The sequence below is a fragment of the Gobio gobio genome, assembly GCF_949357685.1.
Source record: "Gobio gobio genome assembly, chromosome: 16".
In the NCBI taxonomy this organism is placed as follows: Eukaryota; Metazoa; Chordata; class Actinopteri; order Cypriniformes; family Gobionidae; genus Gobio; species Gobio gobio.
In genome coordinates this window covers 278,370-296,971 of record NC_137109.1, presented here as the reverse complement: position 1 = coordinate 296,971, position 18,602 = coordinate 278,370, and positions in this window count along the sequence as shown.

Sequence of the window (18,602 nt, the reverse complement as noted above, 5' to 3'; positions counted from 1 at the left end):
TTGTGTTTAACATAATCATTATTTACTATATAAAGTGATGACCTGTGATTATTACCTTAAAGAACAATTTCTGCTTGTCCAGTCCTATATATATATATATTTTTTATTGGTGCAAGAAATCAAATCTCACTCTAAAAATCTCAAAAACAAAGGACATTATTTGGGATTTTAGAGAGCAGAAACTATGTTTTATTCAAAAATAAGTCACACATTGAAATACCTTTACTGTAAAAAAAATGTGGGTCTCCAATTGAAAATTTTCTGTAAATTGATGCACTTTAATTCAATTAAAATTCAAGAAATTCAATTTGGCCAACTAAAAAATTTAGATGTGATCGGTCACTAGAAAATTTTCAATTGGAGACCTGATTTTTTTTTACAGTGTTGGTGTTCTTGAAAATAAGCTTAAATGAGAGATGTGGACGGATCATATACTGTAAGTATGAAGACACAACAGAGAATGAATTTCTTAAAGATAACTCTTAATTTTAAGAATTTTTTTATTTCTTAAATTATTTTCTGTAATGTCCACAACATGGCTTTTTCTCCGTTGTGTGCTCATTGTGTTCCCTGATGCCTGTGTGAACATTATATAATTATATATATATATTAAATAATGAAGACAGACTTGACTGCCAGCTCTCTTCCCTTTCACACACACAGCTCCATTGCAGGCTATGGAGGTCCCCTGTTGGATAGGTAGACATCGGTCAGGTCCCCTCTTGGCATGTTTAAAAATAAAAAAATAAATGCTTATTTGAAGTTATATTATGAAAAAAGACCTTAAAACAAAATTTTGTATCTAAGTTTTGTTTCTTCAAAATGACTAGAAACACAGGTCCCCTCTTGGTCAGTGTGGAGTGATGGTCCCCTGTTGGTAATATAGACGTGTATGTGTGTGTGAGTGTGTGTGTGTGTGTGTGTGTGTGTGTGTGTGCGTGTGCGTGTGCGTGTGCGTGTGTGTTTGTGTGCGTGTGTGTTCAGGCTGGAGGATAACATGTGTGTGTTTTTCAGGGACCTTCGCCTTTTCTAACAACAGGACACTTGAAGACTTTTTCTTGCGTTATCACATGACGATGGACACAGAGGGGGAAGATTGGAAATGTCCCTTCTGTACATCAGAAGCCATCAGGAGATCGGACGGCCAAAAAGTATGTGTTCTCCATAACGTCCTGTGACCTTTGAGTCCTGCCATGAGCATCAGTGTTTAACCCTCTGGAGTCTGAGCTCTTTTGGGGCCCTTTAGAAGTTTTGACATGCGCTGACATATGTGTTTTTTTCAGTTGCTTATAAACACATTAATGGCAAAAGTGTAATTACACTATGTTCAGCACAAACTGGGCTACCAGAATATGTGAGCAACATGTATGTACATGCTTGAATTTTTGAGAGAAAAATGCTTATGCATGATTTTTGAAAAAACTAAAAAATTTGTTTTAAAATGAAGGCCTCAAACACACAATAGATGTGTGTTCACAAGACTTTTGACTCCAGGGTGTATTTGCTTCAAACTGATGTGAGAATCATTGAGCCTACACATTCACATAAAACAATACACTGATTTTAAATGTGAAAGACAGTTTTTCTTCGGAAAAAAAAAAATATGCGAGGTGGCGTGATAGCTAATGAATAATGATGAGATCGCACCTGAGAGGACAAAAGAACATAATAGCCCACATAATGAGCTGCATAATGAGCTTCAGTGTGACTGAGAGAGCAAAAAAATGCTCTTCTTATTTAGTTGAAAATTGTTCTTATCTAGTAAATGCATCTTGATTTAAGAATGTTTAAATATTTAGACTAGAAACAAGACAAAAATTACTAAGAGCATTTTTTTCTAAATTTTTTGCACTTTTTTTATGTTTTTAAAAGTAGTCTCATGCTAAAAAAAAATGTATTATAAATAATAAAAATTAAGATACAATTTATTAGGGCTGCACAATTAATCGAATTTTAATCACGATCACGATTTTGCCTTCCCACGATCAAATTCGCGTGATCGAGCGATATTTAAAATGCGTCATTCATTCACGCTTTGTATTAAAGGTTTTTTTTTTTTTTTTTCAAAGCCAGTCTAGCGCGCTGTAAAAGCCGCTGTCTGATCACGTGCGTCCATGCACCAATCAGAGTTGTTCCCTGCACCGCGCAGCAGCTCAGTCAGTTTCCAGATGTAGACAGTCACAGACAGAAGACAGAGTAGCGTGAGGAAAATACCACAACAGATAGCAGGCTATAATCTATCTTAACTAAGAAAAAATGTCTAACGTAGCAGAGGGAGCGGCCGAGATCGTCATCCATTGTGTGGAAACATTTTGGGTTTCAGAGGGTTGCCACCCGTCCCGTAAAATACGGAATCGTCGCGTATTTACAAGCAAAATGACGCGTTCCGTATCAAACCAATACGGGACGCGATTTGTTCCGTATTTTACATAGGTCCACACGTAGTTCAATAAACACACAAGCATTTTGCAGTGTGGAGAATACTGATAGCAAATATAAACAAATCAATTTCACAATAAGTAGTACAGGAGCTCATTTGTGCGTGATTGCGTTTAGCGGCTTTGTTGCCATAGCGGCGGAGTCTCGAGAACATGCGCTGTGCCAGTGTGCCTGCTGTAAACTTGCGCGGTTTTTAAAAACATGTCGAGCTCGCGTCGCGTGCGTCCACCGTTTAAACGCAAGAGGATCTCCAGATATAGAGCTGAATATCAAACAGGCATCAATGGGTCTGTCCAGTAACTCATGATGAACCTCAGGCCAACTGCACACTTTAGAGAAGCATTTCAGTGTCTCAGACTGACTGACTTAAAGCAACAGCGGTGACACACACATCTGTGCTTCTAAAGGTAGCCTATAGCTTTTTTAATGGATAATATATTAATATAATATTATCAGAGCTTTGCAGACAAAATTATTATTTTTTAGACAGGTTAATTAATAGATTATAGCCTAATAAATGTAATTATTAATTTATAATTTAGCTACGCTATAATCATACATAACCAATAATCCTGTCATATAAAGTTTATGACATTTAAAAAAAAATTTTTGATAAAAATGGGACAAATAATTACATGATAATATAGTCATCATTTAAGTAAATTAATTTAAAAAAATTACATTTTTGAAATTCAAAAAAGTGATGACTGGTTCATAATGACTGCTTAAAGGGACAGTTCACCCAAAAATGAAAATTCTGTCATAATTTACTCACCCTCAAGTTGTTCCAAACATGTATACATTTCGTTGTTATGTTGAACACACAGGAAGATTACTATGGAAGTCAATGGTGCCCCCAAAGAAGCCTGGTTACAAACATTCTTCTAAATCTCTTCTTTTGTGTTCAGCAGAACAAAGAAACTCACACAGGTCTGGAACATCATGAGGGCGAGTAAATGATGACAGAATTTTCATTTTGGGTGAAATATCCCTTTAAAGTGCACCAAATAGGCTACTAAAAAGTTCTTTAGAAATAAAATAATCAAATGTAAAATAATATAAAATGTGTTCTGTTGCAAGTTCACATACTTGATCTCATGTTTTCTTATGGTTTATTATTGAGCTGTAAAGTTGTCAATGTAGAAATAATCATTTCATGACGTGTTTTTTTTTGGGGGGGGGGGTCGTGAATGGGTGTCCCTTATTTTGCCACACCAAAGGTGGCAACCCTACAAGTGACACAAAACAAGAACAGGTCATATGCAAAGAGTGCCATAAAGTTGTTTTGGCACCACAAAGCAACACAACGAACCTCTTTAACCACTTAAAAAAACACCATAAAGTTCAATACGATGAATGTATGAGGGCCAAGAAATGCGTTGCAAAGACTAATCATCCCACAACATCTCAGACATCCATCGAAGCGAGCCTCTTTAGCGCATCACCATACCCATCCACCTCTCAAAGACACAGTGAAGTAACAAATGCAGTCGCATTTCATTTGGCTAAAGACATGTGCTCAATAAACACGGTGACAAACGAAGGCTTCAAATTCTTGGTCAACACTCTGGATAAACGATACGTGATCCCCTCGCGTAATTATTTTTCAAAGGTGGCACTACCTGCGATGTACAGAAAACGCAGAGGGGAAATAGAGCGTCATCTTGCCAATATTCTTTTCGCTATAGTTCTTCTGCCTTGAAATGTTCTTATTTGGTTACATTCTGTTATGGAATATTTGTTTCTTATTGATTGTATATTTTATTTTTAGTTTTATTCACATCCATTATGCAGGTAAAACTTAAGTTTATATTTTGCTTCCTAAAATATATTTACACATTGTAAAATGTAAAATAGTGCCCTGTTGAAGTTTTGCTACATTTTCTTTATTGTTTTCATTTATTTTTATTTATTCTTTAAGGAGATTCACTGAATTTTGGTGAATAAGAGGACCTATTTTATTTTGATGCACATATCTGTACATTAGCAGGAATGTTGCACAATATGGATGTGAAGGCAGTAAATGTAATTAGCTTGTGTGACAATAAAAAATTGTTTTGGTTAAAATCAACAAATAATCGTGATAATTAATCGTGATTTCAATATTGATCAAAATAATCGTGATTATCATTTTGGCCCTTATCGTGCAGCCCTACAATTTATACAAAATTATATTCACTTTAAAGAAAGCAATTCACTTTCTACAAAACAAAAAAATCACTTTTTACAAAATCAAACTCCAGAATCATTTCTGACAAACTTTGATATTAAATAAAAAAAATACCATTAGGCATCAATATGAAGCAAAATACATTTGACTGGTACTATATTTACAGCATCTCAGCAGACATTTGCGAATAAAAGCTTTATTGATGTGGCACTAGGCTCTTTTACAATAAACACGTTATAATCTGTCCAAAACAAGCCAAATAAATCTTGTCTAAACAGTCTTGTGTGTATGACATTTAATGTTGCAACAGGATTCATATTTAAACAGGCTTTTTGCATTTAATATTCACAGATGCTAACAGAATAAACTACAAAATACTGGCCGATTCCGATACCGATTTCCGATTTTTGTCTTCTTTTTTTTTACACAATAAAAGAATGAAAGTATACATGAACAAGATGTTTATTTGGTATTTAACAGGCTACATTGGCTTTTGGCTAATGAAAACAAGTCCGCAATCTGAAATTTACAGGAAATATGATTTGGAAATTAAAAAGGCTGAAAGGTGAAATTAAAGACAACATCTGCATATTCTGCAATCCGAACAAAGATGTTCCTTAAATCAACATTTGTTTTTAAATTCAGTGTAAAGAAAAAAAGTCTTTACCAGTGAAATTCAATAAAACCAAAGTATATAATTGTTCCAAAATGTTAAATCAAATAATGTTTAGTGCAACGAAAAAAACTAAGAGCAGGTGCTTTTTAAATCAAATTAAGTCAATGTAATTTTAAGGTAAAATAAAAGGTGACACTTACCTCTAATGGTCATTAGTTAACATTAGTTAATGTATTAACGAACATGATCTAACCATGAGCAGTACATTTGTGACTGTATTTGTTCATCTTTGTTAACGTTAGTTAATATAAATCCAGCTGTTCATGGTTTGTTCATGTTAGTTCACAGTGCATTAACTAATGTTAAAAAGATTTTAATAATGCAGTTATCTCTCATTAGTAAATGTTGAAATTAACATTAACAAAGATTAATAAACGCTTTATAAGTGCAGTTCATTTTTAGTTAATGTTAACTAATTACTAATGACCATTATTCTAAAGTGTTACCAAATAAAAATGATCATCCTATAGGCTACAGAACCGATAGTATTTCATTTCAAAAGTGCAGCATGTTCTTCTTTAGGCTACAGAAATATTAAAGTATTTCAGCTTTTTCACAAGTTAGTCTGTTTGGTTCTCATCCGATCCAACACATGAGAAGGAGAGGTGAGCTGGCGCAGGAAAGCGGCTCTTCATTCCCTTCAGCGTATCTCCTTCCCTCAGTTCTCCAGTTTCCGTTTGAAACACACAAGTGACATGTTCGCCAATGATTGCAATATAGGCGTATGTGCACGCGGGCGCACTTCCGGATAAATCGGCAGGAAAATACAAAGAAAACCGGCCGGTCAACCGGTGCATCCCTACTTACAATCAGCGGTGGAGTCCTTTGCTTTAAGAAATGAACAGCTTTGCATGAGGAGAATAAATCCAGGATTATTCCTCAACGCGTCTCAAAACGGTGTATCTGAAGTAACGTTACAGCGCTTCACTAGATGTGTGTGTATGAGCTGATGTGGGCGTCGGCAGTATTTGAATCTCAATAGAGCGCGCGATCCGTGGGCGTGGCCACATTAGCGGATAATGAAGTGGGTGACCGACATGTATCGCTTTTCAATCAGATTACATAAACACAGAATATTTGCTTTTGATTTGGTTTACTGACATTTCAGCGTTTCTTTAGACATTTGTCTCATGTTTGTGAGACAAGTTTTCACTAAGCTAGAGGTCATTTTCTGAAGACTACCTGAATGAGCGTCTTTGACAGAGAGGCTGCAGATGTTTGATTTCTTTATTTTGCAAAAAGCAAAACATTGTTTTTATTGTGACTGTACACAAAAAAAATAGAAATTTAACAGATTATAATGATGTATAACACTTGCCTGAATGATAAAAAACAACCGAGTTATTTCAGTCTCTTTGGCACTGATAAGAAATAAAGAGCCGATCGACTCAAGGAGGTTAAACTGTCGCCTCTGGCTTGGCGTGCTACGTTTTCGGACACTAAATTTTTCAACTAAACATCGAAATAAATCTAATTAATAAACTAAATTACTGATCTAATTACTGATCTAAAGCCCACACTGTCACTGTATGATAATTGAAATGAACTGATGACATCAGCGTTTTCTCCAGAATGGCTGAATAAAATTAATTATTGTTTAACGTGTAAAGCTGCTTTGAAACAATCTGCATTGTTAAAAGCGCTATATAAATAAAGCCTGCAGATCACGGACATCCGTTTGCTCACGTTTGCACACATTTCCTGTGTTTTTTAGGTGGTGGTCAGATTTATTCCGAGGCACCAGCGCAGGAAATCCACCGTACAGGTGAGCTGATGAGACGTTGTTCTTCCTGAAATCCTCTATTGGTTAAAGTGTGAGCTGGAGCTAACCTCTGTTCCTCTTCAGCTGCCGGGGTTTCCCTGTGGGCTGTGTGAGGAGACGGCCGCAGTGATGATGCAGCAGGCGTCTCCAGCCTCTGAGCATGTGCCTCTCCTCTATGAGTGCCTCGTGACGGATCTGTATGAGATCCTGATCATGGAGCACTTCCCTGCTCCCTTCATCTCCCTGGCAGAGTTTATCCAGAGGAAAGGCTTTGACATGAAGGAGAAGGATGCCAGAACCATCATGAGGCAAATCTTCCAGGCTCTGGAGCACAGCTGGCAGCGCGGCGTTTACCTGGCGCTACATCTGGAGGGAATAGCCATCCACCCCGACTCCCTCCAGATCAAAATCACAGATTTCTGCAGTTCGGCACGAGTGAAGACGCGCGTGTGCGCCGCGGGAAGTGAAAGCGCAGCAGTAGAGGTCTGGCTGAGAGAGTGCACGAAGCTAATACACTCAAAAAGCTTCTTCAACGTGATGGAGGCGCTGCTCAAAAACGTCAGGACTCCCTTCTGGAAAAGACGCCTGTCCAGAAGTAAGGTCACTGATGATGATGATGATGATGATGATGATGAATGTGTTGTGAACTTTTCTCTTCTAAAGTGTAGGAAACCAGGAGACTTCGGGATCAAACAGAAGTTATTCTTTTAAAGAGAACTCTCTGTGCTGCAGGTCGTCCGAAAACAGTCTGATTTAACAGTACAAAATAATGCAATTTATCTACATTTCAGGGGGAGGGGTTATACAGCAGGGGGAGGGGTTATACAGCAGGGGGAGGGGTTATACAGCAGGAGGAGGGGTTATACAGCAGGGGGAGGGGTTATACAGCAGGGGGAGGGGTTATACAGCAGGGGGAGGGGTTATACAGCAGGGGAGGAGACATTCAAAACAGGGACACACCCCAAACATTCCTGTCTCATCAGCCGTAATTCAGTCAGCATAACAGTGCCATTCAAATGCATAATCCAATCACTCAGGCAGTATTGCTGTAAACTTGTCATGGTAAATAGTCAGGAAGTGCATAAAGACAAAATACTTAATGTCTCAAACACTTACACAGCCTGACGTAATCTCCTTAGAATTTCCTCAAGTTTACTTCAAAATGTAAAACACAAATATAGATAATGTTTTCAGTTATATTCTATTACATTGGAACCTAGATATAACAATGTGTACATTTATATAACAATGTGTACATTTGTAATCCCACAAATGCTAGCAGTGATTAGATGTTCATGACCGTACTCTGATTGGCCAGAGGAGAACTGCCCCCCCGACTGAGCCTGGTTTCTCCAAGGTTTATTTTCCTCCATTCTGCTCCTGATGGGGTTTGGGTTTCCTTGCCACTGTTGCCTCTGGCTTGGCTTGCTCAGTTGGGGACACTACATGTTCAACTAAATATCCAAATAAATCTAATTATTAAACTAAATTAACCAAATATAAACTAAATTACTGATCTAATTACTGATGTAAAGCCCACACTGTCACTAAGATAATTGAAATGAACTGATGACATCAGCGTTTTCTCCAGAATGGCTATACAGCTGAATACAATTATGCTGCATTATTTTCCTGTTTAACACTGTAAAGCTGCTGTGAAACAATCTGCATTGTTAAAAGCGCTATATAAATAAAGTTGACTTGACCTAATGCGCTCTCCTCTGATCCCAGAATGCTCCAGGCTTCTCCGGCGTCTGCAAAAGCAGCGAGGGACACGGCTGCTGAAGACCCTGCAGGGCATTTTACACGACCCCTGGTTTGAGTAGGCCCAGAGAGCGAGGATCTGCCCAACGCTGCTCCGCCTCCTCAGATCAGGGTGAGGGCTCCTCCTTTACTCAGAGGCCTTCACATCAGGGGAAGTGCTAGCGGAAGAGGACTAGCGCTGCATCTCTTAATGGGAACACCGCTATGAAAGCGCCCCCAGGCACCGGATGGCAGTGCATTTCTTCCCTCTCTCTCTCCTTTCTTCCCTCTCTCTCTCCTCTCTTCCCTCTCTCTCTCCTCTCTTCCCTCTCTCTCTCCTCTCTCTCCTCTCTCTTCCCTCTCCCTCTCTCTCCTCTCTTCCCTCTCTCTCTCCTCTCTCTCCTCATGCCTCCGTCCCCTTCTCTCGCCTCGTCTGTTCTGACCCTCAGGTGGTGCAGGTGCTGTGACTGGAGCGGGGTGGAGTTACGTCTCATGGGTGCCCTTGACCTGTGGGGGGTGTGGGGGTGTTAGTCACGTTCATGGGGGGGTGCGTCGCGGTGTAATGCGGGTTTCTGGGGGGAGCGACGTCAGTGTAGGGGTGGTGTTGCGGGAGTTATGGTCATGGGGGGTGGTGGGGGGGGTTCGTCGCGGTATAATTCGGGAGGGGTTGGGAGTTGAGGGTTCCCCTTGGTAGGAGGGTGGTTAGGTGGTGTTGGGGTTTAGTGGTGGGGCGGTGTTTGTGGGTGGGGGGTGGTTAGGTGGGTGGGGTTTAGTGGTGGGGCGGTGTTTGTGGTTTAGTGGCGGGGCGGTGTTTGGGGTTTAGTGGTGGGGCGGTGTTTGTGGTTTAGTGGTGGGGCGGTGTTTGTGGTTTAGTGGCGGGGCGGTGTTTGGGGTTTAGTGGTGGGGCGGTGTTTGGGGTTTAGTGGTGGGGCGGTGTTTGTGGGTGGGGGGTGGTTAGGTGGGTGGGGTTTAGTGGTGGGGCGGTGTTTGTGGTTTAGTGGTGGCCCCCTCCCAGGCCGGAGGTGCTCATGGGACTGCGCTCCACATCCTCTGTCTCAGCATCCGCAGCACTCGGGGGTTTGGACGGATGAGGAGAGAGGAGGAGATGGAGGGATGAGGAGAGAGGAGGAGATGGAGGGATGAGGAGAGAGGAGGAGATGGAGGGATGAGGAGAGAGGAGGAGATGGAGGGATGAGGAGAGAGGAGGAGATGGAGGGATGAGGAGAGAGGAGGAGATGGAGGGATGAGGAGATGGAGGGATGAGGAGAGAGGAGGAGATGGAGGGATGAGGAGAGAGGAGGAGATGGAGGGATGAGGAGGAGATGGAGGGATGAGGAGCGACAGAGACGGGAGAGAGAAGAACAAGACCAAGTGCACTGCCATCCTGATAATGTCTGGGGCTCAGACTCCCAGTTTAAATCCAGATTAAAGACTCATCTCTTAAACCAAGCATTCTTGTACTCTATAGTTATTTCAGTGCTCATGATCGTCTTTGCTTAATGCTTTGAACAGCAGCTACGCTAATTATGTTTCTGTTCTGTTTTGTTATCGGGCCCATCCCGAGGGAACTAGAGAGTCCGTCAGCTCCAGTCGGGATCCAGCTTCTCCTGCGAGGACTCCAGATGACCCTCACCTGTGGAGAGGGGGCGGGGTTTTGCGACGTCTGTAGCGGGAGAGAGAGAGAGAGCTGAGCGGTGAGTAAGAAGGTCAAGTGCAGATGAATAACACCTGTGTCTGATTGCAGTAATTGGCGTGGAGAGACCGCACATAAGCCACTGCGAGGAGAGAGAGAGAGAGAGAGAGAGAGATGGACTGGGACTGTGCGAGTGGGCCTGCTCAGCCAGAGGAAACAAAGCTGAATCCGAGAGAAACTTTGAGTCAAGAGTTTTGAGTGTTTTGAGCTGAACGCCCACGTGCGTGTTTTGTGTTATTGCAGTTCTGAGTAATAAAAGTCGCAGTCCCAGTCACGCCGATCCAGTCTTCTTCCTTCCTACACACATTCACACAAACCAACGTTACACTGGTGCCGAAACCCGGGAAGGGAGAAGATCGCCGCCGCCATGCAGACCCGGCCAAAGACGCCGATTGCGGACATAGTCCAGTCTCTCGCCGGTCTTCACCAGGAGACCCATCAGGACCTGCTGGCCGTGAGGGAGGAGCAGCAGAAACGCTTTGAGGCCCTCCTGCAGGCCCAGCGTGAAGACCGGGATCTGTTCCGGAGCTGGATGGACCGGGAGACTCGGGCCGTCCCCTCCACCAGCACCGACTCGGCCGCCACCATCCCCCTCTCGAAGATGGGTCCAGAAGATGACCCAGAGGCCTTCATCGATCTCTTCGAGAGGTCCGCCGAGCTGAACCAGGCCATCCAGTTGGCGGAGGATCAGATGGTGGCGTGCCACGGGGTCGGCGAGCCCCTTCCATCCGTCTCTCTCTCTCTCTCTCTCTCACTCTCTCTCTCTCTCTCTCTCTCTCTCTCTCTCTCTCTCTCCAAACCTGTTTCCCTTACCAGGTTGCGTGGAGGAATGCTGCCCAGACCGGCCCCGAGATGGACCCAGTGAGCCACTGGCACCTCCCCGACCGGCGCCGAGGGGAGGGGGAATCTCCGCTGAACCCTACCCCTCTTCCTCCACCCCCGCGCTCTCTCCACGCCAAGCTGCCGACCTGCTTACAGCCACTAAGGCGGCGGGAAAGCCTGGGCCGGCTTGTTGGCGCTGCGGGGATCCGGGGCATTTTATCGATTGGTGTCCAGTGATGGAGGTGGGGACGCTGGTCCAGGTCCCCGACGCGCCCACAAGCCACCCTCGATCAAGCTGGGCTGTACCAAATACCAAAGTATCAATTTTTTTATTGAGTATTGAGTATCAAGGGGGGTACTTATCAAGCCTTGGTGGATTCCGGTTGTAACCAGACCTCTATCCACCAAAGCCTGATTCAGCCTAAGGCATTGGGTAACAGCCGTGTGGTTACGGTGCGGTGTGTGCACGGGGAAGTGGTGAACTATCTGTTGGTGCCCGTCACTATTCAATTTAGGGGACAAGCGCATAGTGTGGAGGTGGCAGTTAACCTGCACCTCCGGCATCGCTAATCCTGGGGACCAATTGGCCGGCGTTTAATAAATTATTGGGGCACTTGTGTGTGCCTCTTGGGGAAAACGCTTGAAAATGAAGGTGACGGTCACTCAGTGGGGGGAGGTGGAGCCGGGACCTCTGGGTACTGGCTCGGGGGAATTGAGCGCTCGGGTGACCCAAGACACCCAGTCAAAGCAAGATACAACCCAGTTATTGGTACCTAAAAGCCGCCGGGAAATGCTTTTCCAGGCAGCTCATTCTAACCCGATGGCCGGGCATTTAGGTCAAGCGGCTACACTAAACCGTCTCATGGCCCGGTTCTTCTGGCGGGCATTCACGAGAATGTACACAAGTGGTGTGCGTCTTGTCGTGAATGTCAGTTGGTGAATCCACCGGCCACTCTAAAAGCACCATTGTGCCCACTTCCACTGATGCAGGTCCCCTTCGAGCAAATTGGTATGGACCTCATCGGGCCATTAGAACGATCGGCACGAGGGCATCGCTTTGCTTTAGTCCTCGTGGACTATGCAACGCGATACCCGGAAGCAGTTCCGCTCCGCACTATTTCGGCGAAAAGTGTCGCGAGTGCACTGTTTTCATTATCTCCCGGGTGGGGATCCCGAAAGAGATTTTCACCGATCAATGTTCATGTCACGGACAGTCCGCGAACTTTACGAGTTATTGGGCATTAAATCGATTCGCACCAGCGTCTATCACCCACAAACGGACGGTCTGGTGGAACGTTTTAATCGCACGTTGAAAACCATGATTCAGAAGTTCGTTCACGAGGACGCCAAAAATTGGGATAAGTGGCTGGAACCTCTGTTGTTTGCTGTTCACAAGGTCCCGCAAGCCTCCACGGGGTTTTCCCCCTTCGAGCTTCTCTATGGGCGCCAGCCTCGGGGGTGCTGGATGTCCTTAGAGAGGCTTGGGAGGACGGACCGTCAGCGAGTAAAAATGAAATTCAGTATGTCCTGGACCTGAGAACAAAACTCCACACTTTGGGGCGGCTATCAATGGAGAATTGGTTACAGGCCCAGGACAGACAGAAACAGCTGTACAACAGAGGGGCTAGGCTTCGTCAATTTGCACCGGGATATAAAGTGCTTGTGTTACTCCCTACTTCTAGCTCTAAATTGCTCGAAAAGTGGCAAGGGCCCTTTGAGGTCACACGGCGAGTTGGGGATCTCAACTATGAGGTGGTACGGTCAGATAGGGACGGGGCACGTCAAATTGACCACTTCAACCTGTTAAAAAAGTGGTCAGAGGCGGAGTCAGAGATGCTTGCGACGGTGGTGAGCGGAGAGTAGGATCTCAGGCCAGAGGCGGTTCAAAAACCCCAATCTCTCGCTCTGGCCCCAGGCAGGGATCACCTCTCACCCTCACAGCTCACTGACGTGAAGGCATTACAAGCAGAGTTTGCTGACGTGTTCGGGGCTCCTGCGACCTTCCAGCGTCTGATGGACAGAATTCTCCAGCGGCATATGCAGCACCTGCGGGCTGTCCTGAAGTCGCTGAGAAGGGCGTGGCTCACGGCCAACCCGAAGAAGTGTGCAATTGGCCGGGTGGAGGTAAGATATCTGGGCTTCCACTTGGGTCATGGTCAGGTGCGTCCCCAAATTGACAAGACCGCAGCTGTTGCGACCTGTCCAAGACCTAAGACCAAAAAGGAGGTCAGACAGTTCCTGGGGCTAGCGGGACATTACAGGAGTTTTGTGCCTAACTATTCGGACCTCGCTAGCCCGCAGACTGATCTAACTAAAAAGGAGGTACCAGATACAGTGGGGATGGCTCCCCGGCCTGAGTCGGGCGGTGGGGGTATGTGGCGGAGGGGGCGGGGTTTTGCGACGTCTGTAGCGGGAGAGAGAGGGCGGAGCTGAGCGGTGAGTAAGAAGGTCAAGTGCAGATGAATAACACCTGTGTCTGATTGCAGTAATTGGCGTGGAGAGACCGCACATAAGCCACTGCGAGGAGAGAGAGAGAGAGAGAGAGAGAGATGGACTGGGACTGTGCGAGTGGGCCTGCTCAGCCAGAGGAAACAAAGCTGAATCCGAGGGAAACTTTGAGTCAAGAGTTTTGAGTGTTTTGAGCTGAACGCCCACGTGTGTGTTTTGTGTTGAGAGAGGGAGAATCTGAGTGTCGCTACAGAACAGGGCGCTTGCATTCTGAAGCACACCGTGTTGTGTTGAAGTAGCGCATGTTTGAAGTCTGGTGCAGGTGAAAATCTGTATCACCGTGTCAGTGCCTGATTGAGGGGATACTCTTTTCCTCTCCGAAAGAAAGTCACTCCCATTCCATGCTGGAAGTTTATTGGGCGACTGTTTCGGCTTTCATGAGGGCATTAATGGTGCTGCGCTAAAGCGCGCATTTTCGAGTGCTTTGGTTTTCAAGTGCTCTCTCTCTCCTCTCCACCTATAGCTGGTGTGTGGTGAGCGCACTGGTGCTATTGTACTGTGGCTGCCCTTGCATCATCCCAGTGATGAAATAAAATTAATGCGCTAAAGTGCGCATTTTCGGTTCCTTAAGAGGGTCCTGGCATACTACTTTTAGTATACGCTCCGTTTCGGGTACAGTCGAGAGTGTGAGTTTTTCATAGTATAGCCTACTCCATTGGCCACATCAGTGGAAAGGTGCTTTCGGCGCATGTACACTATCTAGTGCAGTTTGGTTTTCGAGTGCTCTCTCTCCTCTACACCTATGGATGCTGAACACTGCTGGTGGTGGAGGAGAGACCCTGACATGAGTGTAAAGTGCTTTGAGTGTACAGTAGTACATAGGAAACGTGCTATATGATTCATGTATGTGCTCCGTCCACGGTCCCAAAAATTGTGCTGCACATGGACAGTGAGTGGCCGTCTGCGGACTCTCCTGATGGTGATAATGCGTCTCACGGACTGTCGGGAACTCTGGCGTTCATCTCCATCTGTTGAGAGTGTGAGCTTTTCAAGGTTTACTCCTTTGGCCAGGAAGGCCAGGGTATAGTTAGTTTTCCGCATCCAGATGCGTCTCGCGCAGTAGAATGAGCGCGGGTGACCGAGTTCAATACATGTGCAGTATAATTGTTGTGACTCTTCTGTAGGGATGTCGGCTATAAAAAAATGTCCCGATCAGGTTTTTTTGCCCTCGAGTCAGAGTCATTTGATTTTGAGTATCTGCCGATATCGAGTCCCGATCCGATACTTCTATAATATAAGTATATACTTCTATATGTTAGTGGGCAGTAGATTATCTGCCATACCTCCTCTCTCCTTTTTTCGTAACTCTTTCTTTTTGTCTCCTTCTCTTGCCCTGTCTCTTCCCCTCCTAAAGCTGAGCTCTGGCTGATAATCTTTTCATTGTTTAACATTTGATATATTAAAATAGCTGTCAAATATGAAATGTTTAGTTTGGCTACTTGCATCTCGCACTGTTTACTGAAGTGTTGTGTTACTCGCACAACAGCTTCTGCGTATAAAGCCCGCATACTTTAATCTGATTGGTCATCTCAAATATTTTGATATTGATGAGCGGTGACGGTGACCGACCGCAGGCAGGGCAGCTCAGACAAGAAGATGTCCTTGCAGCACTAAAGTAGTGTTAATACTCTATTAGGCAATTATTTCACATGATTTATTACATTTAACACATATTAACACTTGCATATTGTTGCCCTAGTTGCTTCTATTGCTCTCATTTGTAAGTCACTTTGGATAAAAGTGTCTACTAAATGACTAATGTATTATGTACACCTCGTCTAAATACAGAGGTCCAGACCTCATATCTTTCCTCGGCCATCGTGTAGGCAGCCTAGCTTACCTCAACACTTCATGGTCGGAGATCTTCAGTCTTGTTCAGCTAGTTTCTCCAGAGCCTTTACTGTACACGTGATGTTGCGTTTGTATCAAATTCAAATGGATAAAGCGACTTTATCACTCGTTATAACTTCAATAGAGCGGCAAAATCACAGAACGAGTTGGTCAGCTGTGCGTGAGACAATCCAGCCTCTCTCGCGCTTCCAGTCTGTTGATGCGCTCGCGGTTTAATCAGGTAATGCCGTTTCTTCACCTGGCTTTTGAAGCTTGTTCCCAATCCCATGCATTTGCAGCGCTCGAGTGAATAACAGCGCTTAATATGTGGGGGCGTGGTGGGGTTTGGCGAGCGGCGCTCCAGGAAAAGGTTAGGTTCTCCAGATCGACTGTCAATCATTTCCTCGGCCAATCACAGGTCCCCTCTGTGCTTCAGCCCCAGCTAGCCCTTATGCTAATCCAGCCCTGTACATATATACGTCAATAGATATATGGATATCTACGTATACATCCGAGTCCTGATCAGGAGGTGACGTCTGATTCCAGTGCACTAAGCAAACCTGCAAGCTCTGAGCCCAGCGGTCAGTATGGAGACTGCCTGGGTTATTTTCTTATGATATTAGTTATATTTTAAAACAGCCAGTCATTGTAGCCTAGCACTCGGGGATAGGCATTTAAAAATGGCAGTGTGAGATGTTCAGAAGAACGCAAGAGCTAAACTTCTACAAGCTCAATAACATCCACAGCAAAAAAAATAAGGTAAGAAAAAAGTCGGAAAACTTGCCCATTTCTTATTAGCAGATGTGCAAGGCTAGCGGGAAGTTTTGGGGTTATTATGGATTAGGGCTGCAGCTATCGATTCTTTTTGTAATCGATTAATCTAGCACTTGATCGATTAATCAGATAAAAAAATTCTGTTTTTAAACAACCAAAACAAATAATGCATAACGAAAATGAAGAGGAAAATCAATTTAATTTATTAATATGCTCAACAGGTTTCATGCTGTAATCTAGCCCTGACATCAAAGTAAATCTCTTTTATGTAGATTTCTACACCTGCAGCATTTACCATTAGACTACTAACAAATAATATATCATTTCTGGGGTGAGCCTATTTGCTATGGTAACCTAGCAACCTGTGTGTGTGTGTGCGTGAGGCTTCATTGCAGTTTGGTAAAGCAGAAATACATACATTAATTTTTAATAGAGCGCTGCATTTGGCTTGCATCACTTGCATTGCGGTGCATTTTAGGTGAAGCATCCGTTAGAAAAATCGCGTCACAACATCAGTCCCGGTGTTTACAGTGAAGGCTGAAATTATTGTTGCGTGGCTACATAACAGTTTAAGCAAATGAGATGCATTGCCGCGATTGGTCTGACTGGCGCGAGAGAGAGGAGGGTGCATGTGTGTGTGTGTGACTGATTTTCTACTATTAAAGTTGGAATTTTTGTGAAAAAAAGAAGTGCATTTCTTGGTGATTTTAAAATATTTGAAGGAAGCGGTTGACTTTCAGCAGTTATTGATGTCTGTGGGGCAGATTTCTGCTTGTTGTACATCAGATACAGATACATTAACACAGTAGTAGACCTACATTACATTTATCTGAATGCATTAATGAGAGAGTGATTGTGTGTGTGAATACTCATTCCGTCTCTATTCATTATTACGCTGTGGTTTGTACTTCAAAGGTATTCAAATATATGCCTATAACGGTTGAGTTTCTGAGCTACTGTAGTGACTTTACTTTAGTCACAGGACGGCGTTGACACTGTGTTTCTGCGCTGCTCTCCGCACGCGATCTTCAGGTGTAAAGAGGTCTGCCTTCAGGGCGCGCGATCTTCAGGTGTAAAGAGATCTGCCTTCAGGGCGCGCGATCTTCAGGTGTAAAGAGGTCTGCCTTCAGGGCGCGCGATCTTCAGGTGTAAAGAGGTCTGCCTTCAGGGCGCGCGATCTTCAGGTGTAAAGAGGTCTGCCTTCAGGGCGCGCGATCTTCAGGTGTAAAGAGATCTGCCTTCAGGGCGCGCGATCTTCAGGTGTAAAGAGGTCTGCCTTCAGGGCGCGCGATCTTCAGGTGTAAAGAGGTCTGCCTTCAGGGCGCGCGATCTTCAGGTGTAAAGAGGTCTGCCTTCAGGGCGCGCGATCTTCAGGTGTAAAGAGGTCTGCCTTCAGGGCGCGCGATCTTCAGGTGTAAAGAGGTCTGCCTTCAGGGCGCGCGATCTTCAGGTGTAAAGAGGTCTGCCTTCAGGGCGCGCGATCTTCAGGTGTAAAGAGGTCTGCCTTCAGGGCGCGCGATCTTCAGGTGTAAAGAGGTCTGCCTTCAGGGCGCGCGATCTTCAGGTGTAAAGAGATCTGCCTTCAGGGCGCGCGATCTTCAGGTGTAAAGAGGTCTGCCTTCAGGGCGCGCGCTGTCAGAGACGCAACACTGCTCTCTGTGTCACAGAAAAAGCTGAGCACTGATCGGAGAAGTTTTCCGTATTGTTGTTTTTGAATAGTGCACAATCGCTTCAATGTTCAAACTGGCAAGGCTTTAAAAGCATTTACTTGACAAACTTTATGAGGACGAAAGTGAAAGCGATCTGGCTTCGGGGCTTGCGCGCGCGCGCGTGTGTGTGTGGCAGCTATAAGAACGGTAATCAACTTACATAAACTGTGTAAAACATGCAGTTACTATAGTGATTCTGGGCATCTAGAATCTAAACTAAATTTAAAATGTATCAGGCGCTATGGTGAGCTTCCTGAACACTGAACAGCGGCCGTGTGAATCAGATCCTGCGCGTATAGTGCGCGTCATAGGAATTTAACGAGGTTTTGCCTCGAGGAATTTTTGTAATCGAGTTAATCGCTGAATCGTTTCAGCCCTATTATGGATAATTAACATGTGAACATGCACAGTTGCGGAGGACTTTCAGTGAATGAGTAGAGTTGGCGTTTCTGTAATATCAACGCTCCATCATCTGT